Source organism: Xiphophorus hellerii, chromosome 7 (assembly GCF_003331165.1).
Source record: "Xiphophorus hellerii strain 12219 chromosome 7, Xiphophorus_hellerii-4.1, whole genome shotgun sequence".
Lineage (NCBI taxonomy): Eukaryota > Metazoa > Chordata > Actinopteri > Cyprinodontiformes > Poeciliidae > Xiphophorus > Xiphophorus hellerii.
Window position 1 is genome coordinate 9,177,513 of NC_045678.1, and position 25,681 is coordinate 9,203,193.

General features: G+C 39.5%; 1 long non-coding RNA gene across 1 annotated transcript; it reads left to right on the forward strand.

Annotated features, from left to right (window-relative positions):
• Positions 1–15,532: 15,532 nt before the first annotated feature.
• LOC116722576 (uncharacterized) lies at positions 15,533–23,719 on the forward strand. The gene is made up of 2 exons (XR_004339787.1): positions 15,533–16,691; positions 17,651–23,719. It is a non-coding gene; the product is annotated as an uncharacterized LOC116722576 (long non-coding RNA).
• The last annotated feature ends 1,962 nt before the right edge of the window (positions 23,720–25,681 follow it).

The following is a 25,681-nucleotide window of genomic DNA, read 5'->3' on the forward strand; positions in this document are numbered from 1 at the left end:
ACATTGCGCTGCTAGCATTTAGCAACAACTGGTAGGGGGAAGTCAGCGCGCTGCCCAACACAAATACCAATCTGGCCGGAACACGGTGCGCTAAATAATAAAACAAAATTTAATGAAGCTTTCAAGCAGATACATTTTCCTCGAGGAATTTTAATAATCGAGGTACTCGAATCATTCGAGGAATCGTTACAGCCCTAAATGAAACAAAAATATATTCCTCCTGTGGAGGATATTGATGAAGTGTTATCAGATGTAGAACACCACACAGCTCTTGGGAGCAGAGTGGCACTTCTTACATTTCCTAACACCAAACGAAGATCTTCCCAAAAGAATCTGTGCAACTCCTTGGCAGATAACGTCTGTCCACCAGCCTGCGCTCCGTCTCCACAGTAACCCAACACTACATGGGTAGTGCAGTGACTAGCGAGTGGTGGCAGTCTCCGCTACTTCTGTTACTGCTTTGTGTTTTAAACCAGATACTATGAACTTTCTGTTACTAATATTACTGATTTTTGTTCGCATTGATGCCAAATATATTCACAGTATTCTGCTAGACGATGCAGTGAAACATGCAGTTTTAGTCTAAATCAATATTTGCAACATTCAAAGCGGTTTCTGTCCTTCAAATCCCTAAATGACTACAGCTGTTTCTTCATTTTCAGTACTTTTTTTGTGATCATTGTATTTTGTCATAGTTTCATTTATCCCTGTGTTTCCCTGCAATACTGCCTCATGTTAGCCCTTTATCTTCCTGCCCCCCCTCACAGCTGTCACATATCAGTGTAATTAGACTCACCTGTTCCTTGTTTGAGTAATCATCATCCTCTGGACTTACGCTCTTGGTTCACTAACAGAGAGACACTAATAACACTAGACTGATAAAACACAAACACACATGAAAACAGCTTTGGATCGTGACACGGCACCTATTGCTGCAGTCACCCTTTAAATCTGTGGAGAAATCAAATCCAATTAAACAGAGATTGTTTTACATCACTAACAATGGAAATGGACATCGCCAACAGGAAGTTGGGGATTTTCAAAAAAAAAAAAAAAAAAAAAAATCTTTGTAACCAGCTGACAGTTTCAGGGATTATTTTGGGGCCACCAATAAACAACGAAAAAATCTGCCATGTCCTTTAATTCACTCTGGTGTGACCTTATTCATATTTGGATTAAGACTTTCCTTAATTTGTTGTGCGGTTGGCTGGCCCCGTTCCCTAACATTGTGGTTTCTCATTTCTCACATCTGTACATAATGCCACGTCTGACTAGGTCACACTGCAACTCTCTGATTGGTCAGCCCCCCGAATAGCCTGACGATAAAGCTGGGAGCGAAGATCAAGTCAGTCGTGCGTGACTTCTGCAGGAAAAGATTAATAAATTAACTTGTGTTGCAAATTTTCATTCAGCGTGGCGAACTGCTGCCAATTATGTTTGTTTTTAACGTATGATTTTGCCACGTTTTGACAAAATGCGATTAATAGAAGTTGAATATGGAAATTGTTTTCGTACCAAAAACTAAAAAGTACTGCAGCAAATGATTGCTTAAACAATATAGGATTAATTGCAAATAAAGTCACAGTACAATATACACATATTGTGTTTTACGCCAACTTTATGTAACAGACCAATACAATAGGAGCACATAATATTGAAATGAAAGCAAAATCATACATTACAAGAGTTTACAAGATTGTCACAAAAGAGCTTGAGCTGTTTTGTAAATAGGAAAAAATATCAGTCTATAAAAGTGTAAAGCTGGTAAAAACATTGAAAATGTGGCCAAAAGACAGCTGTACTTCCAGAAAAAGGTGATCTTTAATCCATTAATTGTCACAAATGTGTGAAATATTACAAAAACTTTTTATGTCACAATAATCTTTAAAAAATATATTTATCCATTTATTTGTATTTCCAAATTGTGCGCCACTTCGTGTTGGTCTGTCACTTAAAACAGACTTAAAAGAATAATTTTAGAGGTTGAACAAGTTAAAAAATGACTAAATATGTCAAATGGAGTGTTATACCTTGGTAGGTATAACACAAGGTTTCTGAGCGAGTTCTGTCAGTTTTTATGATATGAAGCTAAACGACATTGTCAAGAGACATGAGGTGGGCCAACAAACTAAAAATATTTTATGTAGCCCTCTATCTTCAGATGATTGCCATGTTCCAGAGAAAAGCTGGTTGTATGTATCCCAATCAGTCAAGAGCTGCACTTTTTTAGTTTGCATCAACAGCATCTAACGTGCTAACCGACTTTTCTCAAATGCAAACAGAAACTAGTTTTGCTCGCGGTACATATATATATATATATATATATATCAATGCTGCATGGCTTGTTTTGAATACCGATGAATCTACAGCACTTCTCCCCGCTGAGTTTCACCTTGTCCGGCGCTCTTCTGAGAGCTTTTGGTCTCATTAATCTAATTTTCTCCCTTCTGCCTGCTTTCCTCTCCATTTTTTCCTCCCTCATCCCTCGTTTCTCCTCCCTCCTTTACAGACAGTGATCCAATTAGCTGCTAGCTGCCATGGCACCAGTTGCCTGCAGATGTCTGAGTGTGTACACAGAGGGTGTGGGTGTGTGTGTGTGTGTGTGTGTGCGGGCGTGCCCATGTGTTTGCGATATTACCGCACCGATACTGACTGCGTCTCAGTAACCTTGTGGTGTATTCTGACTCCCTACCTTACACTGACGGCGAGTTCTGCTGTTTAAAGGGTAAATGGAGCCGTGTAACTCCCTGATCACTTTGATACGTTGTAGAGGAAAGTGGGGCGGCAGGGGTGTTGGATTGACATTCGAGAATGCTTATGCCTTCCCCGCCGCTGTTTGGTTTGTTTTTTGTCATCACTAATTGGTTGGGTTCAGGCGTCACAATCGCCTTCGTACACCGTGGCGCCGAAGCTGCTTGGTTAAGTTTAAAACTCCGAGGGCGACGGAACAATGTCCTCCCGGTAACTGACTTGACAGATAAAGTCCAGGAGCGCAACTTTCTCCAAAGCATGGAAAGTGTGGAGCAAGGTAAACAAAGAAGAGTAAATATTTTACAGCAAATTACAGCACGAACCGACCCTGACATGATTTCTTTGTAATATTTTGGAAATATTTCACATGTATCAACTAAAATAACTTGTTCTAAAATGAACCCAATTTGGTAACACTTTATTCGAGGGTGTTCATAAGACTGACATGACACTGTCATAAACATCACATGACACCTGCTATGAACATGAAGGAGTCTTCATGAATGTTTATGACTGTTGTGATGAGGCATCATTTGGTAAATAATGACACTTTTAATGCAAAGTTGCTTTAAAAGTTGTATTAAAAGTGTCATTACTTACCAAATGACACCACATGACAACAGTCATAAACATTCATTAAGACTCCTTCATGTTCATAACAGGTGTCATGTGATGTTTATGACAGTGTCATGTCAGTCTTATGAACACCTTCGAATAAAGTGTTATCCATAATTATTTGGGGGCCATTATTTACCTCTCTCCATTTCCACTTTATCTTGCAGGGTTAAAGTAATTATTAAGGTAGAAATCTAAGCCAGAAGGTGGCCCCAGTGCAGTGGGGCTGTCTTAAGATATGTGTTTTTTATTTATTTAACCAGGTAGATTGGTTGAGAACTTAAATCATTGCTGGAGAGCACATAATTGTTGCTTTTTTTTCTGCTATGATTTTGGACTTTGAACACTCTGGACCAACACCATCATATTTAATGGCTCCTAAACGTCACGCTGGATCTCAAGTAACATCCATCCTGTGTTTCTCCTCTTTATCGCTTGAAATTTGATTCGAAAAAGACGTGCAAAATTTACTTCCAACTGAATAGAGGACATTGGACCACTGTTGAAGGGAAATCCAGTCCTTCCTTTTACAGACAGGATTGGCTTAACACATGGGTGCCCAAATCCATAACCATTTTTTAAACTATTTTTCAATCAAAATTATGTTAATTTGTTGGTGTTATTTAATGTTGATTGTAATTTTCCAGGAAATCCATCAATTTGGGGTTTAGTCACCTCTCAGTCATAATAAAGAAAAGAGTTTCTGAATTGAACCTCTGAGATTAAAATGTACTTTTGTAGGAAGAACCTGTAGATACATTTTGCTTCTTATGCAGACAGAAATCCTGATAGTTTATTTAGTTTATTATTATTCAACAGCAATTGCTTTTAAAAGAACGCAACTCCCCCCCGCTTTTTCTGTTGTGCTCTTGCCTTCCCACTCTCACAGCTTTGCCTTCGACAATGAATTCTTTTCTATGATTTCCAAAGAGGGATTCTAAAACGTGTTGCCCAGGCTACGTTGAAAGGCAAGGCCAGCATCCTCCAGGTAATCAACGTGACGAACACTTTTTTTTGAAAAGATGAGCGTGAAATCTTTCGGCTGAAGGTTCAAACAAGAGAGTTAAGAATGCTTTTAAAAGGATCCGTGTTGTTGCGCGCGCAAGGTCACGGTTTTATGTTTTATGCGTGGTTGAAGGTAAACTGCTGACGTATTATCGCCGTCTTTTCTCCTCTCTTTTTCTTGCTGTTTGTTCGGGAAGCTGGAAATTCAATTGGTGTGGGTGATGACGAATGAAAAGCCCCACGTTTTTATAAAAGATTTTGCAGTTCGTACGTAACGGTTTCCATTCCAGTACACCAAGCTGTACAACATTTCAGAAGAATTTTAGCTGAAAGACTTTTAAAAGTACTTCATCCCCACATTCAGATGCCAAGTTTGCATCATTCAGTCATTTCCACATTTATTTGTTCCTTTGTATATTTCATTATGCGTTTTCCTTTTTCACCCCACAGTTACAGGGCAGCATAAGTACGCCTTCCCCACTGCAGGGAACTTCACTCATTTTCCCACCTCAAAATAGATTGAAAAACCTTTAAGGCACATGTGTCAAACTCAAGGCCCGGGGGCCAAATCTGGCCCGCTGTAGCTTTTTATATGGCCCTCTAGACTCCAAATTACATCAATAAGTCCCTCCAGTTTTTCACAGAGCTGCAAAATTCACACAAAATCAACAGATTCTTACATTTGTTTTCAGTTTTTACTGCAAATTTTTCTCAAAATTAGCCAAAAACATTGAGTTAACTGACTGCTGCCTCAGCCTTACTTGATGTCAAGTTATAGTTTGTGATCGATACGGCGATTAATGAAAAGTCACATTTAACATCATACATTAGTGCAAGTATCGTAAAAAGTCCTAACAATATTTCTAAATTAGCAGCACAAAATCTGTGATTTTGATTGCAAAAAGAAAAAAACAAACAAAAAAAACACAAAATCTTGGATGGACTGATCAGTTTGAAAGTATGTTCAATATTATTTAAGAAACACGTATTGAATGCTGAAACAGCTATTTATTGCCATTTTAACAATTTAATGGATTTTATCAATATATTCTGGAACGACCGGCCCTTTGAGAACATTCAGATTTGTGATATGGCCCAAAATGAAAATGAGTTTGACAGCCCTGCTGTAAGTTGATCTTCTAAAACGGTGAGGCATTGTTGGATTTGACACAAAATCGTCATTTTTATTGTGTTTATGCCTACACATCCAGATTTATGCGTCATGTCAGCCAAATGGTGGACATATTAAAAAGTTGCAACGCTCCCTGGTAGCCTGCTGCTTGGTGTAATGTTGCTATGATTGTGAGGAAGAAAAGGGAACAAACGCAACAAAACAAAACTGTGTTTGTCAGAAATAAAGCTGATGATTCCTCCACAGCACCTTCTCTCTGATTTATGTGAAGTCTCTCAGAGTGCTGTGTGAAGCAGCAGCTGTTTTGTTGAGCCCCTGTCTATTTTGCTGTTCAGTGTTCAGATTCACTTTTTTGTGGATTTTCCTGTGGAAAGTAATTCCAGATTATTCTCAGAAAAATCTGTGATTTTTTTGTTGTTGTTGTAGAGAACATGTAAAATGTTTGAAAGAACATGTAGCTATGGAAGCTGAAATAGCTAGGCGCAATGCCACTGCTAGCGCTAGCAACGCAGCAAATTAAGCACATTCCCCACGAGTGGAAAAAAGGAAGACAATGCGTTATGATGGGTTGCACTGTACATGTTAATACATATTAAGATATAGTTGGTGTTTGAGCTATTAAAGAATACGGTTATGAGCATTTTTAGAGAAGCTCTCCGTTATTCAACGAGTTAAGCTGATACCACTCCTCTGCATTTCACCTTCTTCCTTTGCAACATTTGCTGCAGAGAAGAGATGAGTCTGAGATGCGAAGCTGAGAAAATTCAACCAATTCAAGACGTTTGACATCCTCTCTGCACAAAGCTCCACCTCAAAGGTTCAGGATAATATAAAATGTACTTCCTCCCTAATTTGTCACCCTGGGAGCTGCAGAAGATCCCTGAAGTGGAAATGTGCCTGGGGTCTCTATTATCAGGCCTGAGTTTGACTTCTCGTATTTATTATTTTTTTCTATCTCTTCATTGTCAATTTACCACTCAAATATCAATAAAAGAGCACAGGGAGATTGCAGAAGAGCTCAGTGAGAGAGTGTGTCTTGAATGTACCAGCAGAGAGATGTTAGCATTGGACTATGATGCTACATACGACATTTGGACTGGTAGAAAGTGTACAGCTATTGGTTTAGTATCACGTAACAGAAACTTCATTGGGACACAAAAATATTAGATCTAGGATGTTAACATGGAATAACTCGAATTAATACCGCAATTTAAATAAGCATTTTCTCGTAAGTCATGTTTATTTTTTCCTCCTCCTGTATGCAAATGACTGCATCTGCATGCACAGGTGCATTTTCTCATGTCCACTAGCACTATGTTTGTGGGGGTGTGTGTGTGTGGGCGTGTGTGTGGATGAGTGGTAGTGGGCGGATGGTTACCCGGTGTGGATCATGAAAGATAAGGAAAAAAAACAGATGGCTAAAATCTCCAGAGTCTTTCACATGCACATGCATAAACAGTCACACGCAAAAGAAACACTGCAGTGGAAAATACTAGAAATCAAGGAATACTTTAACTTCTCCAGTGATTGTTTGTTTGTTTGTTGTTAAAGATAATGTAACATATTTTATTCTGAATCCCTAGGAGATAGCAAAGGTCAAAAACCATTTATTACATCTGAACGCCCTAGAAAGTAATTTGTTACAGTTAGAGTAAGGGTTAAAACAGAAGGTAAGTCTATGGCTGAAGGTTTGCTCCAACGCACTTGAATGAACTGGTAACATGTTGAGGATGTAATTAAACATTGTGAATCTGGTGTGTTGGAACTAAAATGCATCTAAAGGTTACAGGACCGTAGCTTTAATGAACTAGAGTTAGAGCTAAGAGAGCGAAACAAATGTGGGTAAATTTCTAGTTTATTTTTCTAAAAATGTATGAAAAACTCCATTGCTTCTTTTACTGCCACTTGGCAAATCACTGCTATACTTTGCTGACTTGTAAAGGTACATCTATAGTTTACTTTTGACATGTTTTGTATTAAAAAAAATTCTTGAGATCATCTCAAAGATAAAGATTTTGAGACTACAATCACGTTAAAAATCCTTCAAATTATTTTTTTGTTTAATTTTTTGTCCCCTACTAGTTGTCAGTATTTGTAGACAGAAAGACCAAGAAATGAAAAAATACTAGGTATGAAAAGCGATGTTTAATGTTTTGTGATACTTAATTGGCTTCTTTACCAGCTTGTGTTAGGCGACAAGTTTTGTAGCAAGATTTTGCTATAGACCTTGTATTTCTTCTGAGGTAAACCTTCTTTAACTCACTCATGAAACACCAAGATTCTTCCTTCAAACAAAATGATGTAAAATATATTTATAAATTCAAACTTATACTGTTAAAATAGGGAGAATGGAGGAAGTATCTAAAAGAGACGTGATATGCCCTGTCCTGAAAGCTGTATATTTTCCCCTCTGAATGTGTTGGTATGTTCTCCAGTACTCCTTTATTGTACACATTAAGATAATTAGAAACTGTAAATTGTCCTTATGTGTGAGTGTTTGCACGTGTGGTTGTCTAGCTTATGTGTTGTCATGTTGCCCTGTGATAGACTGACAAGCGGTCCGGGGTGTATCCCGCCTAATTCCCAAAATACCACCGGAGAAAACGACGCAAAGCCCCATGCATGGATAAGATGTCCTTTCACTGCTTTGATCATTGAGATTCCTTCCAGTTCAATCTGACAATCAGCCCTTAGGAGGCCCTGCGCTATGTCTTTCCTTTTTCCTTAGTTTTTGGTACACTGTCGAAAAATCACTTCAACATGAGGAATCTAGATTGGGTCGATCTATCAGCCAGATGGACTTTCAAAGTAACAACAATGCAGCCGATAAATATTAACATGATATTCTGTTAATTTCATGTATACTATTGTTACAGAAAGATTGCAAATATGTAGCCAAATACAACAAACGGAGCAATGCCGCAGACAATCTTGTGCGTAGAGTGTCGCAGTATTGTTCTCTTACAAACAGCGAAGTGAACGAAGAAGACGACAACAACATGATTGAAGTTTTACACCCATGTATTGTGATGCATTTGGCTCTTGCGGTGTGTCTTATTATCTCATGTTCTATGAACGTACATCTTGGAAATTTCCTGCGTTCTCTTCATGTTTATATTTCTCTAAATTTGGAAGGTAACTCAGATCTGCCCTCTAGTGGCCACATTTTCCTGATAAGTTTGCCCTCTTAAAAATGAAAGTGTGAGGATAGTGACAATTAGCATGGGTGTCCTTATTCAAGTGCATAGAAAAGCATAAAATGAAGAACAGCAACATAGTTTTTATAACTTAACACCTGGATAACCAAAATAGCAGAGACCAAACAAAATAAACCCAAAAGGAAAATAATTGTTGATTTGTTTTGTTGTTCAAAGCCAGCAACCTTTGTTGGAAGAAGTGAATTGCTGCGTTTCCATTTCAAATGTGCTGAGAACTTTCGAAAAAACACAATTTTGTTTCCATTGAATAAGAAACGCAATTAAAATTAGACGTGAATAGGTTTTATTCACGCAATAAGTCATTAAAAAATATACTGCGTTATAGTCCTCCGACTACTTCATATTGTCTTCTTTATGTTTGCACAAGTGGCAACATCTAAAAATTGTTGCCACTGCAATTTTTTTAAATGAAAAAATTTCGATATGGCCGAACAACCACCTCTTCCTAGTCCCAAAACTTTTAATCGTGATTCCAGAGTTTTTCTTTTTTTAAAATTGGCATGTTTCCAAAAAGCTCATTTATTTTCCGAAAAGTCAAATTGCTCAATTATACGGTCAATGGAAACGCAGCTGCAGAACTCCAGAAATCCGATCAATTTATTAAGGACATTCAAAGGGCACCAACTCTACACAGTAAAAAAAAACAAACAAACAAAAAAAAAAAGTTATTTTTGTTTCATTTTTTTAATTGACATATTACTGCCAAATTTTTCTCTCGACAGTCAGATCCAGTTGTGCAGCTGTAGTCCACGCTGACATTTGGCTGCAGTGTTTTCCTGCAGATTTCTTCGTATTTCTCCAGACACGGCAGATGTGAGGCTCCGCAGCAGCGAGGCCGGTTGTCACCGCTCATTCTTAACGTTGCCTCGGCGTACGAGGGGCACAAAGTCTTTAATTAACATATCTGCGTGACAGTGCGTGTGTGTGTGTGTGTGTTAGGTGCACGTGCTGGCAGACGACTGTGAAATTGGCTAATTAACATGACCTCCCTTTGATCCGGGGAGAACACACATGCTACATCTGATTTCATGGGGGGCGGGGAGTAAGCCGGAGGAATGGGATGATTCCTGGAAAATTATAGTCTCCGAATGCGTGTAGGGGTGTGTCTGTGTATTTTGAAGCCTAAAAATGATCCGATGCCAAAGCAGAACGACGTGGAAATCAGGCCAGATGTTCCCAGATGTATCGGGACGTCAAGTCACCGAGATGATAAATCCAAACTCTCAAGCTAAGCGTAAAGAAACGTAGTGAAAATGATTGCATATTTCAGATCTGTGTAAATGTCAAGGAGCTGGGCTACATTAAGAAAAGTGGAATGGTGAATTAGCTGTTCTGTAAGCACAAAGCTACAACAGATGGAGTTAAACAGAAGACAGATGGACAATGAACTGCTTCATCGCGCTAATATGTAAGAACCATATTTACTGCTGCAATGTTTTCCTTCCTGCAAAGATGTTGGGAGTACTGAGTGTGACAGCACTAATTTCCAGTAAAACACTTCAAACTAATTATTAGTCATATTATTGCTGTTGGAGCTGGATGCCGTCCTCTTACAGAGGAGAGATCCAAAGGTAGTCTCATGGTGTTTGTATTTATATTTTTAGTTATATTATTTAAACTAATAACTGCTGCAAAAAAAAAAAACATTTAATGCTGGGCTGAAGTTTCACCTTTCCAATAGAACAACAATCATCCAATCCTCGAAGACTTGAGCTATGAAGATTGTGCATGAAGATGTGTAAAGCTAGTAGACTTGTACGATTTCTCGTGTCTAAACGTTGGACTTTGTTAGGTTTCAGTTTTTAAGTTTAGAGAAATTTGTTGCCACATGCGGTGTGCGTCTTCGCCTTGCCTTGACCACTCGTCTCTGTCTTGATCTCTGTCTCTGATTGAACGTCTGCAGCTTGTCTCCACGTCACAGCTACGTCATGAGAGCTTTGCAGTCTCTTAGCACCTCATTTTTAATGTTTCTTTTCTATTTTTCTGTTTTTAACCCTTCCCGCTCCTTCCTCGCTCTTCATCTGTCTTCATCATCTTTCTCTCGGATTTGTTCCCCCCCCCCCCTTCATCACCTCCTGGGTAATGACGGGGGGACAGGTGGAGACCAGACCACCGGTACCACCAGTCTCTGTGTGTTTGCCTGAGTCACAAACACACACACGCACACGCACCCCCGCACACACAGATGGTGGACAGGGGTCCCTGCCGGCCAGCCTGTCTGTCTGGTGAAGGGGTGTTGTTGTTTTTGAGTGCATTCAGCCACACATGATTAGCTAGACAAACACACACTCACACACGCATATGCGGACCCTTCTACGTGGCACATATGGGGCTCAGCACCAAAACAAGTCACCTGCTATTTCTGTTACACACACACGCACACACACAGATGCACAGATGCACATACCCAGGCCAGAACTGCGATCAGAGGGGTTGTGAGACTGTCACTACTGATTATATGTCATTTTTTTAAAGGCTTTGGCTTGTGGAACTCTTACCAGTGAAAGTAAATGTTGTTGCACATGGTTGTGGTTTTCTTCTATGGGAAACTTTGAAACAAAAATGAAAAGGTATATCGCTGCTGATTTGTATTTTAAAAACAAAACATTTCATTTAGTCTCTCTCGTCACATCCCAATACACTAGTGTCTGAAAACAACTAATAAAGCTCAGTTTCACAGTCTGTATTCGCATGCATTAAGTGAGCCAGGTCAAAGTCAGTCTTGTGCCGTTAATGTCAACGAAATAAAATAAAAATAAAAAAAAAAACACACAGAACTTCAGTATTGGATGATCGACTCCACTGCGTCTTCCTAGACCGGTATCACCGTCACAGACGAGCAGCTGCAAAACAGCTGTTAGACGCTCAACTGTACGTGTCACCTTGACATCAAACTGTTGTCATTATTCACATTATACACAGCTCCCAGTGGAGCCCTAAAGGTTGGAGAGCTGAAGGTGCCTTTAAGAAATAAAAAATAATTTAAAAAACCCCTCTTTTGTGACTTTTTTTTCCCCCCATCAAATTTTCATCCTTACTACAAACAAATGCTCCTCCCCCAAAAGAGGAAGTAGTCCCAGGGGCGTCTGAGAGTGTCTGCCTGTCCACATGAATCTGTTTACTCACTTTTACAGCTACATCGTTTTAAATGTAATCATTTTTTTTAAATCGTCATTTTTTATTTTTTTTATTATTGATTTTTTTTTGAGTACTTATTAGTCACTTGAGTCTTGTTTCTTTGTTTGCTTGCTTGGAAATGTTTGAGTGAACATTAAAGAACAGTTTGAACCAATAAGCATCCGTCACGTCTCCTGACGCAGGAACAGGCCTTCTCCTCTGCCGCCAGAGTCTGTTCACAAATCCATTTCGGCCACAAACAATCTGTCCTGTTATCCTCTGACCGAACATTAAGTAGGAATGGACAAAGGGGCAGCAGCAGGAAAAACCTGTGCTCTGAGTTGACTTTCCCTGGCAAACAACTCTGTTGTCCAGTCGCTTTGTTTCCGGTCACTTCATTTAGTCCTGGTATGATAAACGATTACAGACAGCAATCATTCGTGGCTCGTTTGTAGCCCAGCGGACAGAGTTCAGGAGCGTGCTGTAAACGTATCCAAGAGGCTCCATGCTGTTTGTTTACTTTTGCAGGCGTCATTAAAAATGATCAATTAATATAAGGATGAAGTATCAAAGCATAAAATTAATGTATCTGCTTATCATGTCTCATATTAAGAGCAAAGGTCACAACTAATGACGTTGTTACAACAATGTCACAATAGCAAACTTTGCTGGAAGATAAATTGTCCCAGACGAGTATTGCGATAAACGATAACATTGTTGTTTTGAGACCATTTTCAAGTAATAAAATAGTAATAATGGCATAGAAGTGCAAGAACACGAACATTTAAACACTAGAACTGGAAGACATTTTAACTAGCATTACCAGGGTTTTCGACCTCCCCCCTGAAGTCCCGAAAGAGGGTCAAAAGACCTGAATATACTGAATAGAACTAACTAGACAGTTAGTTGGGAGTTAAGCTTTCCCCCTTCCTTTGGTGCGCCAGTAATGGCCTTATTACAGAACAAAAGTGCCTGTTCACACCTGCTTATAGGATGCTAGCTAAAATCCTTCAGGTCAGTCGACCCGTCTCTGGGCTCCAAAGGTAGAAATGTTAAATGACCTTTCTCTGGTAATGCTATATCCAAAATAGATCAAGAGAACAACAAATAAAATAAATCATGAAGCCTCTGTTAAAAGAAATTGTCTTTCAAAAAAAGGGGGATAGTTGAGACCAAAACACCAGGTTGAAGACTTTTATCATTCAGTTTTTGGTAAAAATAGAAAAAAGAGAGAAAAACGATAAATCAAGCAAATGAAAATTATTGAGTTTCTTTTACTTTATTATTCGATTGATTGATTTATTGTTTATTGTGACAAGCCTAAATCACACAACATGTTAAAGAGCAGCCCAGGTGTCGGCTGCTCGGTCAGCTTAATGTTCCTAGTTTGTGGTTCATACATTTACCATTACATGCCCTTGTCTGTCTGTATTCTCACTGTACGTCTTTTCCTATTTTATCATTTAAAGGTCTTCCAGCTGTATTGTCTTCAACTCGCTATGCTGCCTCTGTCTGCAACCTCAGGTTAGTCTTTGGTTATTTCTAGATCCAAGACCTATTTTTGTTCTGTTTTTTCACAACCGGTGCCCCCGAATCAACACTTTCTTTTTTGGCTGAAACACAAGAAACATTGCAAGCAGGCGCATGGTGACGAGATAAGGCCTTCAACTATACAGTACAACTCTCTCTCTCTTGTAAATCACATTGCTGTTATAAATAAACTAGATTGGACTGAATTTGGAGAAGTTGAATCTTACGCTGGTTACTTCACACTCTGAAGGCTGTTGCTAACAGAGGGTGCTAACAGAGTCACGTCATCTGCTAAAAGATGATGCGATGAAACCAAACTCTCCTCTTTTCCTGAATACGCTTTGAGATGATGTCCATGAACATCATCTCAAAAGTCAGAGACAAGGAGCTGAAGTGGAGCTAGCAATGAAAAAAGACCAGAAAGGCTTTCAAAGTGCTAAATCGGGTTTGTTCAAGTGGAAAAACACCTAAAAACACACTGACAGCCTCTACTGTAAACTTCCTTCGTCAATCTGTGCGTGAATATATAAAACTGGACTCTAACCGGCTGTTTTGTTTGTTGTTGTTTTTTTGTTTTTTTTACTGTTTTGTGGTGCAGAACCACTTGAGCGAGTAGTGAGTCTGGTCTGTTTCCATTTCACCGGCTTTATGTGATCAGATGGTCCACCTCCACCATTACCTCCTTGTCCTGACCTCCATTTGCTCCGCAGCTCATTAGCTTACCACTTCTCCAGAAGAATCCAGTTCAAGTGGCACCGCTGAATGACATTTCAGCGCAGTAGCCAAAATCTTCTCTTGGAAAGTTAAAGGGGGGGGGAAAGCAAAAAACAATGCAAAAGGGAAACACAGTACATTGTTGTACTTGAATAAGTACAGTTATACTGAGTGGGAGCTGGCCCTCATCGTTGTCAATGATTTATGGTCTTATCTCCTGTCCTGTGGGTCTGGACTGTTGCATGTGGAATAGGACGCCATCAGTGCACCTGGCAGAGGGTAAGTGGGTAATTAATCTCCAACTTAATGAGGCAGTTCCTTAATTTCTATAAGTGGTGATAGACCAGGAAAATATGCATATATATATTGTTTTTTTCCTTCTCATGCACTCTGTCAAATTTATCTTAACAGTCTTTCGGTTTTCTCTGCATCTTGCCTAGTTACAGTTTCTGGAGGTGATTTTTTTGAAAAATTATTTTTATTTGTTTACATGAAACTGTAGAATTGTGTCGCTACGTCCCACGACATCTTCACTCTCCTCTCGCCTGCATTCGCGCCGCCGGACATAAATCGGTAGAGCAGGAGAGACGAAGGGGTTGAGACTGACGAGGAGACAGAGGGGAGATAAACAGAGGTAGCATGTAATCTATCTGCGGCTGTTCGGCTGCTGGACGGGCTGCTGCTGCTTCGACAACCCTAATCTGACAGGCCCGGCCTGATGCTGATCTGACAGCTGCTGCTAATGTACTGCTGAGGGAACAGATAGGAGCTGCGCAAACTCGCGTGCGCCTTTGTTTCTTCCATTTTTGGTTCAATCTCAGGTACTGGATCGCTGGATCTTACTTTAGTGCGCTTCACTGATGAACTAATTGTCGCTGTGCAAATACAGCAACGTGTGAATTATTTTTCAACAACTAATAATAATGATAATGGGTACAATTACAATGTCAGAATATCAGACATCATTACTCAGAACATCAAAGTTCATCCTAAAGCAAAGTAATCTTAAAAGCCAAAGATACATTTGGTGCCTCTGGTAAAGAAGCGTAAAAATCTCAACATAAATTGTTTATTGCAGTAGAAGTATACCTTTAAACTTTATTCAGCAGGAAACCAATGTTACATTAAGATGTCTTTTATTTTCTTAAAGTAAATAAATGTCACAAATTGCTGCTTGTCCCATTGACACAATTTAAGGGTGTGTTTATAATGACAACTTTGACATCCAGCTATGCTTAAGCTACACGTTTAATTCCACATTGTAGCTTGTTGAACATTTAACAACGGGCGAATGTGTCATCTGCATGGCGTCTGTGCTGACATGCCAGGTAACCAAGGCAACCTTCGCAGAATATGACGTTTGCCAGAGGGGAAACGCGCACCGAAAACAATCCAACAAAAATCTTAAAACAGTAATCTAGATGCATTCACACTGGTTTAAATCCTGGAAACGATCGCCGTGGCGTTCCTTCAACGTTACGTCGGCGTCCCGACATTGGCATCCATCATGACCTGTGGATTGTCTGAGTCATGCTGTGACTCAGACGTATGAGGCTGAGCTGCATGCAGCTGGGACGCTCCGTCTGCACAGCGTTCCTCGGGTTAAACATCTGTCTTTCTGGACGGAGACGGCTTTCGTTGCATGTTGGAATCTACTCAAAGTCGCTGCTCCGACGTGGCATTTACAAAAACAAACAACTCGAAACCCACATTTTTTTGTGCGTCAGCTTTCATTGACTTTTATTTCCATTGATCCGGATGCAGAAACACTCTCTGTTGTTTATTTAGCTTTTGTTCTCTTTCCACTTTTTTTTGTGAATATGTACATTTATAAATTAGAGGTAGACGATACGGACTTCCAAGTCTTTTCACATTTTGTGGTGATATTGTGATAACCATAAAAGTGGTGATAAAAATGATTCACTTCATGTTTTTGTAACTTTTTGGAAAAGAAGAAGTTTGATTTGTATCACTAAGTAACTGCATTTAGTCACATATTCAAAAATGTTTAACGCTTATTGGTAATGTCATTGAAGAAATAGTGGAGAAAATAGCAAAAACTAACAATCCCAACAATATGGAGAGTTTTTAAATATCATTAATGGGGAATTTATTGTGACAACGATAAATCCAAATTCTTATGACAAAACATTTATCACAATAAATGATAAACAATATGATAAATTCCCTGTAAAAGGATTTTCATTAAAGTAAAGTTCCTGTTTCTGATTAGTACAATGGGCTCCTTCATATAAAGTACAAACATGCATGTACAGGCAGAGAAGCGTGTCCCAGTAGCCGTCCATCCTCCTCCGCCAGGTCCATGAATAATGCAGAACTCCCATTTTCATGCCACTTCGCATCCCTTTCCTCCTCCTCCTCCTCCTCCTCCTGTGCTGTCGTAAAAATAGAACCGTAGACCTGCAAGCTTTCACTCTGGTGTTTACACCATCATGACCCTCCCCACTGCTTTTTCTCCTGACAGTGGGATTATTAGTCTCATTCATCTCAGCCTGCTCCCCTTCTCTATCCTCCACAGGAACCAGCGAGCAGAGACGAGGCAGACGGGTTTTGCCGGGCCAGGCCGGGAGAGGAGGGGAGGTCCTCAGGTAGCATATAGATGCTTCATCTCCATATCTTTATAGCCGCGTCTCACAAAAATAGCCCTGCGAAGGCCTCTTGTTCTCGCTTCCGCGAGCCTCCCACTCCTCCTCTGCATGCACTCAGGCTCAGCTCGGGGAGGAGGGGAGGAACGAGGAGCTCTCCTTTTAAGACGCTAACCGTACAAACGAGGACACAGGCAGTGAAATGAGATGCCTGCACCTTCCCTGCAGATGCGAAGCAGCAGCGACGTCCCAAATCGTAACGTGAACGCGAGAATGACGGCGGACGGGAGATGGGATTTCAGTTGCTCGAGTTGCATGAAGTTTTAGTTAGTGAACAGAAGTTATTTTTTTTAAACTGATTAATTTAGTATGTAAATATGCAGCCTGTATTTTTGAGCAAAAACATTCAAAACCTAGACTATAAAGGCAACAGTAAAAGACCTGGGCCAGACTTTAGAATGGTCTTAAAGGGGCAGTAGCCCAGGGCCCCAAATTTTGGGGGTGACTCAAAAAAATTGTTTTTGCATGTAGTGTTTATGTTCTACAAACATTGCGCCTCATATTAAGGTCATTGGCTCATTTTGCATGTCGAATTTTGTGTAAATATTGTTAGATTCTTATTAAAAATAGTGCAGACAGGGCCATAGCAACAAGCCTTGTGCACGTTCCCAGAAACAAACCTATGTTGTTGTTGTTTTTTTAAATAATCTTATAGTGATCATTAACAAGGCTCAGCAGTTTCAAAAGCAGAACAACCAGATTCCACAACAGCTGCATCCCTCATGGATGCTAAACTCCCATTAGTTTAATCTTTTCTTATTTATATTTACATTACTTTTATTATTACGTATTTATTTATTTATTATTATTGGAGCCTTGCAACGACATTTCTTTCAATTCGTACCTTTTTTAAATGTACAATTGAATGACAATAAACTCCGTCTATGTTTATCTCTCTGCAGCCCGTTGCTTAGTGACTCCTGTACCATTTCCGGCCCACGCTCCAGTGGTTGGGGACCCGAGATGTAAAGCCCAGGTTCCTCAGTGCTGATGTGTTCAGGTCACACATATTGTGTTGATCATCATTATGCATCGTTTATCTGCAAATCAGTGTGCAGACATCTTTCGTTTTCTTCTTTTTTTTTTCACCTACCGGTTTATTCAGGAAGGAGTCAGAACTGAAATGAAATGTGCATGCTTTAGTCTCTAGTCTCTTTTCTTTCTCAAAACAGACAGCACAAAGCAGGGAGAGCATGAGGAATGGACATATGGTGCTATTTGAAAGGATGACAGAACAAAATCAAACTGTGTGAGACGAAATTAGCTGAAACGTGCCGATACAAGTGTTGCAGGGGAATCAAAGCGCTGCTTTTTGAATATGAAGCATATCGCAGACGCTCTGCGCGACTGCTTTTTTTTTTATGACTTTTTTTTTTCTTTAACTAACCCTCCCTCCCTCTCTCCACCTCGCCCCTCCATCCCCCCTGAGTTCCCTGCTGTCTCTAAAGCTTTTCAAAAAGCTTTTAGTTTGGCATTTGATTCTCTGCTCTCCTTTTTTCTTTTTTCCCCCCCCGAATGTGTCGGGCTGTTTTTTTTTTTCCCCTTCTTTTCTTCTCTTTCATGCAGAGCACCTTGGCCACTGAAAGGGACTGTTGGAGGGGTCCGCGGTTATTGAATGTGAAGCCGGATGACATGGAGAAGAGAGGACATGCAATGAAAATGAAACAAGCAGACATGAGGAGACAGGGAAAGCAAAGGTAAGAGGCAGAAGATGGAAAGGGACAAAAAGAGAAGATGAAAGAAGCAGGGGAGAGAGGAAAACGGTGGAGATGAGAGGAGAAAGAAGAAGGTGAGAGAAAAAGGAAAGAGACAACAGGGAGAAAGAGAGAGGAAAAGAAGAAGAAACATGATGAAATAAAAACACACAGACAAAAAAAATAAAACAACAGGACTAGAGGACAAAAGGACATTAAATAGACAAGAAGTAAGAGAACCTGCAGCGTGGAAAAACGAACTGAGAGATCCGAGGAAACAAGGTGATGGGATAACAGGGAGACGAAGAAGATGAGTTCAGGGAGGAGAACATAAAAGGGAAGGAGGGAAAAAAAAACAGAAACATGCCTGTGAAAAGTGAGAAGAGTGTATACCAGACCAGAATGGGGTGGCGGGTGGAGGGGGAGGAGGAGAAGAAGTAGAAGAAGAAAAGAGAGAGGACAGGAGGAGGATGAGAAACCAGTCGTTCTTTACCCAGGGGGAGGCACAGCGGGGGATGGAGGGGGCGTACGGGGGGGAGATGGGCTCCTCATCCCTCTCTCCCCCAACTGAGCCTCCTTCTTCAAGGTCAGACACACACACACACATGCACAGAGGCAAGCAGTTCTGGCAGACATGGTACACACCAGTACACGCACACACACACACCCACCCACACACCCAGTGGAGCTCAAGTAGAAAAGACGCCTTCTGCCTGCCTTTTTCTCTCTGACTCTGTGTACCAAGCAGCCAAGTCTCAGTCAACCATCTGGAGATAAAAAAAAAACATTCCTCCCGTACACACACACACACACCCACCCACCCACACATATGAAGTGTGTGTTTATGATAATAGCCCAAATGCCTCTATTGATTCTTTCTCTTCCTGCGTCTCTCTGCATCTGCGTGTGTGTGTGCGCGCGTGTGTGCATGTGAAATCAGTTCTTATCACTTCTACATGAAGAACACTTTTCCTTTCTTACCTTAAAATATACATTTGCCACTAAGCTCCAAGTTAGAGCTATGAACAATTTGGCATCCCAAATATGCTGTGCAAATTTAGCGCGGCTATCAATATTATCACAATCTTAATGGTATTAATTGAAAATATGCCAAATGTTATCCATATCGTCACTGCAGTTGCTGCTAGCCTAAGGGGTAGTAGTTGCAAGAGTAGTAATGATATTTTTGTATCTATATGTTCTATGGATTAATACATTTGACATCTGTGCATATTTCAGTTTTGTTATGTTTCTCCAACTATTGTTATGTTCTAGAAACACATTGACAAATAAAAAAAGTCTTGTGTCTTTTATCTTAGTCATTTAAATTTATATTCTGAACAACAACATTCAGGTTAATCAGCACAAGGTGACATCACTTCCTGTGTCATTTCTCATTTCTATCTGAAATGGTATAAAGTCCAGAACACCGCTATGTTTAAGTATTGTTGTATTTGGTGGTAAAAGATCTTCATTTAGAGCTTTACTGAATTTAATATCTGTTCAATGGACATTTAGTTTCTATTACTGTGTCTTATACTAGTAAGATATGTCACTTTAAATCAGCAATGTCACATAAGCATTCCTCCATCTTTTCATCTAGCTTTTTTTTCTTTCTTTTTTTTTTGCAAAATTAGTTACTGACTGAAACACTTTTATTCTGAACAGAAAATGATTCAAACACATAGAAAATCTGGCTAGACAGGTAAAGCCGTTGCTTGTCCCTGTTTCCTGTGAACGTGTCACCACACCTCCTGTGTTGCTGAAACCGAGCAGCAGCTGGGGCTTTAAAAGGAGCGAATATTGAGACATGGCACAAAACAAACAAAAACAGAGACTGCTCCCAGAAAATGTCAAACGCGGACATGATGTAAGTACCAGGCTGGATGTTTTATCCCTCAAAAAAAAACCTCACTCATTTCTCACTCACTTCAGTTTTTATCTCAATCTGACCTGAATGCCTTCTTGCACATGTTCCCTACAAGGTTTGTGCCAAACTTCTAAAGGAAGTTTTTTTTTTTGTGGCTTTCTTTCATTTCGTGATCTTTCCCTTCCCTTTCCTCTTTTCCAGAAAGATCTGGGGGGTTTTTTGGACATCAAGATGAAGACCCCGTCAACACGGGAATGTTTTTTTTTTTCTGGAAAGGCTCGTCGTTTTTAAAAACACCTCCACGCTTGACTGTCTTCAGAAGCGTTTCCGGCCACATGGAAACACTGAGACACGAGGCCCAAAATGCTATTTTTTGCACCTCCAGGCCTGTTGGCGGCGCTAAACACGGCGCACGCGGCATGTGAGTAAAGCCTCCACGTGAGTTTAGCGGTGAACACAACACAAGAAAACAAGAAAAGTCAGAGTAGAGTCTTTTGTAGGACTTTTTGCAGAACTGTTAATGAGATTCTCCAACAGCTGCAGCACCACTAAGAAAATACAATCTACCATTATTGTTGTTTTATATGACGCATATGACCCATTTGGGGTTACAGGTCACGTTAGGGGTTGGGAAAATATGTCGCCGTTTTCACAAAAGAGATGTTTTTCACTGTCCACACGAATACATTCACTCTGGAATGTTTTGGCTCCCCAAAAACGGCGTCTCCATGTGGGTGTGGGGCAAAAACAGCTAAATGTTTTTGCTTTGTACTTATACAGAGCGTTATCTAATCCAGAGGACTCCAAAGCACTTTACACGACAACAGTCGTTCATCCGACAACTGAGACAGAGTGAGTTGGGGTTCCCGTATGGACGGGGGGCTAACAGTTGTCTTGGTATTTTCCCACATGAGCTGTGGCTCTCTGCAGCTCCTCCAAAGTTGCCAATGGCCTCTCAGCTACTTTTCAGAGTAAGGCTCTCCTTGTCCGGCCTGGCAAAAATGTGAAATACTGTGACTAACTTTCCTTTCACTTCCAATGACGTTTGCATGTTTTGACAAAACATGAAAAAAAATGAAAAGTGTGTCCAGTTTCGTCTTGCATGTCCTGCAGAAAGGCGTGGTTCTGTAGCTGAAGCCTCCCGGGTCGTAGTTCCTCTGGAGGCTAAAAGAGGGGAAGGCCAGTCAGACGCTAACACACTTAAAATAGAGTGGCGTTTTTGGTTGTTATTTTACCATCGGATCATGGTATCGTAATATATACTATAAAATGCTGCAAAACTTTTCTTCCCTTTACTGTCTCTCATGAAATCGCATTAAACTTTTTCTAAGTTAGTACTGCCAAAACAAATATCTAATAACTTTATGGCTTTACAGGTCTGAAAGGTTAATTCACAATTCTTGAGTTAAGTGGAGACAGACCTGTGGATGTATTTTGTAAGTCAACACTTCAAGCATACCGCTACTCTGAATTACATCATGGAGAAATCAGCCTAGATATCAGGAGGAGATGTATGGACCTTCGCATGTTTGGTTGATCCCTGGGAGCAATTTCCACATACCTGAAGGTGCCGCATTCACCTGTACAAACTGTAAAGTACACCAGCTGTGTAGGAGGAATAGGCCAAAATCCCAGCAAACTGTGTGGATTTTCATCCAAGACATACAGCTTAAAAGGCAATCCTACCAAATATTACAGAAGTCTGACTTTGCAGGGACATGAAGCAATTTATCTTTGAAAATCCTTTCTTATGAAATCTGGCATTTAGCAACTAGAAATACCTCTTGTTATCTTACATGGTCTTAAAACAGGAGAAGTTTAATCTGATCATGTGAGACAGTGAGAATTTCTTCTCTTTTTTTTTGCATGCCTTAATATCTGATTTCAACTTTATTTCAAGACATGAGACATCATGTTTTAGCATTAGGACATAGCTTTTACAAATACAGCTATTAAATTAAGATATTGTTGAGCAGGAGAAAAGATCCGAAGTGTTAAAAAGCTTTAATCAGAGAGCTTCCTCTAACACATCCAGCCTCTCCTTTTCAGACTAAAATTGTCTCCTGCACCCCCTCCACCCTCCTCTTACTCTCATGTTTTTTTTTTTTTTTCCTTACTCCCCCCTCCTTCTTCTTCTTTTATAACTGACTACAAATTTACTGCTGGTCATTACCAGAGGCAGGGTCAATTCCCCAAACAATGTGTTTGGTGCCACCATAAAAAGGGTGTTTTTTACGGCATGTAGCGGTAAAATGCTATTAAACAGATAAAACACCTGCAACGAGCATCAGGAGGATTATAAAAAGAATTGCCTTGATAAACTCCACGTATCTGCGAGATGGCACACCGGCAGTTCTTGCCTTCGCGGCCGGGGGATGGAGGAGTGGGGGGGGGGAGGATTGCATGTGCTGCTGAACACATGGAGGAGACGGGCCTGCGTGACTCTGCAGCGCCACCATGTGAACAGACGTGGAGGACCGGGCAGCCACTCTGAGAAGGAATATTTCTAAACAAGCAGCGAGATGTGTCAAAAAGGGGACATTATTAAAGCTAAATCCAGTGGTGTGTTCTTTAACACTAGATGTACACTAACAGTCAAAATATGGTGGAGTACCTAAAGTGCACAGTAAAAAATATTGGCTAATACTTTGTGTATGTTAAGGTTAGTGACGTCACAAGAGCCAAACACCCACGCTATGGAAATCACTATGTTCTCTGTGATAGACATGTCTATGTTAGATGTTACATACATGTCACATGTGAACACAGGAAAGGATGGACCTAATGTATGTTAGACATATATACCCCATACTGTAAGTTACATGAAATCTATAAATCATACAATAATGCAGGAAAACACAATAAAACTAAAAAGATTTGAATGTGTGATATTGTGTGCATCAATCTGATGTCACTTCTGCTTGCGCTGTGGATAAAAATTGCAAACATGAACACAGAACATATTCGCTCCGGTGGAAGCAACTCGCGTAAAGCCCGTTCGCTGGATGCTATCTGACTCAAAGCTGAGATCTTTCTTTTCTTTTCTTTTTTTTAATTTTGTCACTGAATAACCTAAGACTGTCCAAACTCAGAACCTTGCCGTTCCACTTTTGTGTGTCTTCGTGTTTACAAAAATGTCTCAAAATGCATGGATAATTCTAATATTCTGCTCAAATTTATGCAGCCGTACAACTCAACACCTTTGAGGAAGGACCTGGATTCAAACTTTTTAAATAAAGAGGAAAATATATGTAAGATATATACAAACTTAAGTACTCAACAGGACTGTGATCCGTTGCCAAATGAATGCCTTTTATGATGTCACCATAGGCATGAGTGAGAGGAAGCTTTCCGGGAGTTTTGCTCTTGCTTAAATAGCAACTTGAAACAAAACTGGAAAAAAAAACTGAACCTGGCATGTAGCCAAAATTATATAAGATGAGTTCTGTTGATTTCCTGAAGAGGTTGGTGTGTAGCTTTACTGGCCGATTCCCTGCTGTCCATTAAAGGCAAAATAAAACGAACCATAAACGTAGCTTCAGGCTAACCCGATCAGAGACGATGACCACTGTCAGCTCAGTATTTCACAGAAATATCAGCTTGCTGAAAAGAATCTCCATATCTTCTGCAGCACATTCATTCATTACTCAGTAGGCGCTCATTTTGCATGAATGATCGTTGGAGAGCTGCATGGAGGCCTGCGGCCCTGCTGAGTTGTTAAGGAAGCTTCGCTTGCCTTTAAGGGAGCCTTCAGCTTGTCTGCATCGGTGTCTCTATAGGGATTACATCATGGGAGACTCCTAACCAATCAAATACATTGATGTGAGAGTCATTGAATCAGGTGCTGGTACTTTTAGCTCTGCAGAGGTGCCAAGATATCCTTGAAAATGAAATCAACTCCAGAAACCTTGTGAGCTGAGGGGAGTGCTCTAAGATGTGCTATCTCAGCCTGCTTAGCGTCTGCGTGTCTTCACTCTTCTCTCCCAAACTGCTTCGCTTCACATACCTCTCAATTCTGTGGTGAACCCTTTTGCTGGTGTACCTTTTTTTTTTTTTTTTTTGCCAATTAACTTTCCTAGAATAAACTCTACTACAGCACTCGTTAGAAAACATTCTCCTTTCATGGCGTAGCATAGCATTTATGCATGTTTTTTTGTTCTTCAGTTTCTGAAAAAAGCTGAATTTCGGATTTTCATTAGCCAAATAGATTTCATTGAGAAATAAACAATTAAAAGACACTGCAACATGCGTATTTGGTCTATATTACATATGACTCACTTTTTGAATTCATCTACGGAGACATATTAACTTTTTGTTGACATTCTAATTTAAAAAAGGTGAAGCAGGAATTATATTATATATATATATATATATATATATATATATATATATATATATATATATACAGGTTATTGAATGAATTTTGGCTGAAATTTTCAAAGCTGATCCACAAATTAAGCTTATCTACTAAGAAAGTTTTTGTTTTCTATTTTAAATACAAACCTACATATTGTTGAAGTATGTTGGTCTTATGCTGCCACCTAGTGGAAGCAATTATGGTTGCATAAAGTATTCAATTTCACAGAAAATGAGGTTGATATCGTCACCTACCTAAAATAAAAGCCTATGTCATTTTGTGGCAAAAGTGACTTTTGCAAAAAATAAATAAAAAGAAATCACATTTTCAAAAGATGATTCAGGCAAATACAAAAAAAAAAAAAAATTAAATAAAAAACATGAGCAGAATGTTGTTTTGTCTCAGAGCCGCATATATTTGCTAGTGTTTTTATCCTGTTCTGCTGTTATAAATATAATCTCTTGTGCGAATAAGAAAACGTCTACTACTAACCAGCACATTTTTCTACTAATCAGGGAGAACGTAAAAGATCTTTGAATATTTTAAGTGAATAGCTTCAAAAAGTAGATTGCTTAGGATCACAACCATTAATTAGCATGTGTGTTTAAGAAACACAAATAAACCCAAAATTTCAAAACTTTTGATTGGTTGAAATAATGATTATTTTGAATGTAATATCCATGATATTACATTCATGGACTTGGTATTATCAAAATGTTACTTTATGGCGTTTTATTTAGATTACATTTATTTTTTGTTGACATACAACTCTTGAAATGTTGCTAGGATACCTAAAGATCACTGTCAGCAATAATCTTATATCTTAATAAATAATCTTATAATAATAATAATAAGTAATATTATTATAAAATTAAGTTATTACAATATAATAATAATAATAATAATAATAATAATAATAATAATAATAATAATAATAATAATAATAGCATAATTTAACTTAGATGTATATGTGTATGATTTTGTGTTTTTTTCCCCCCGTCATGTTAAACTA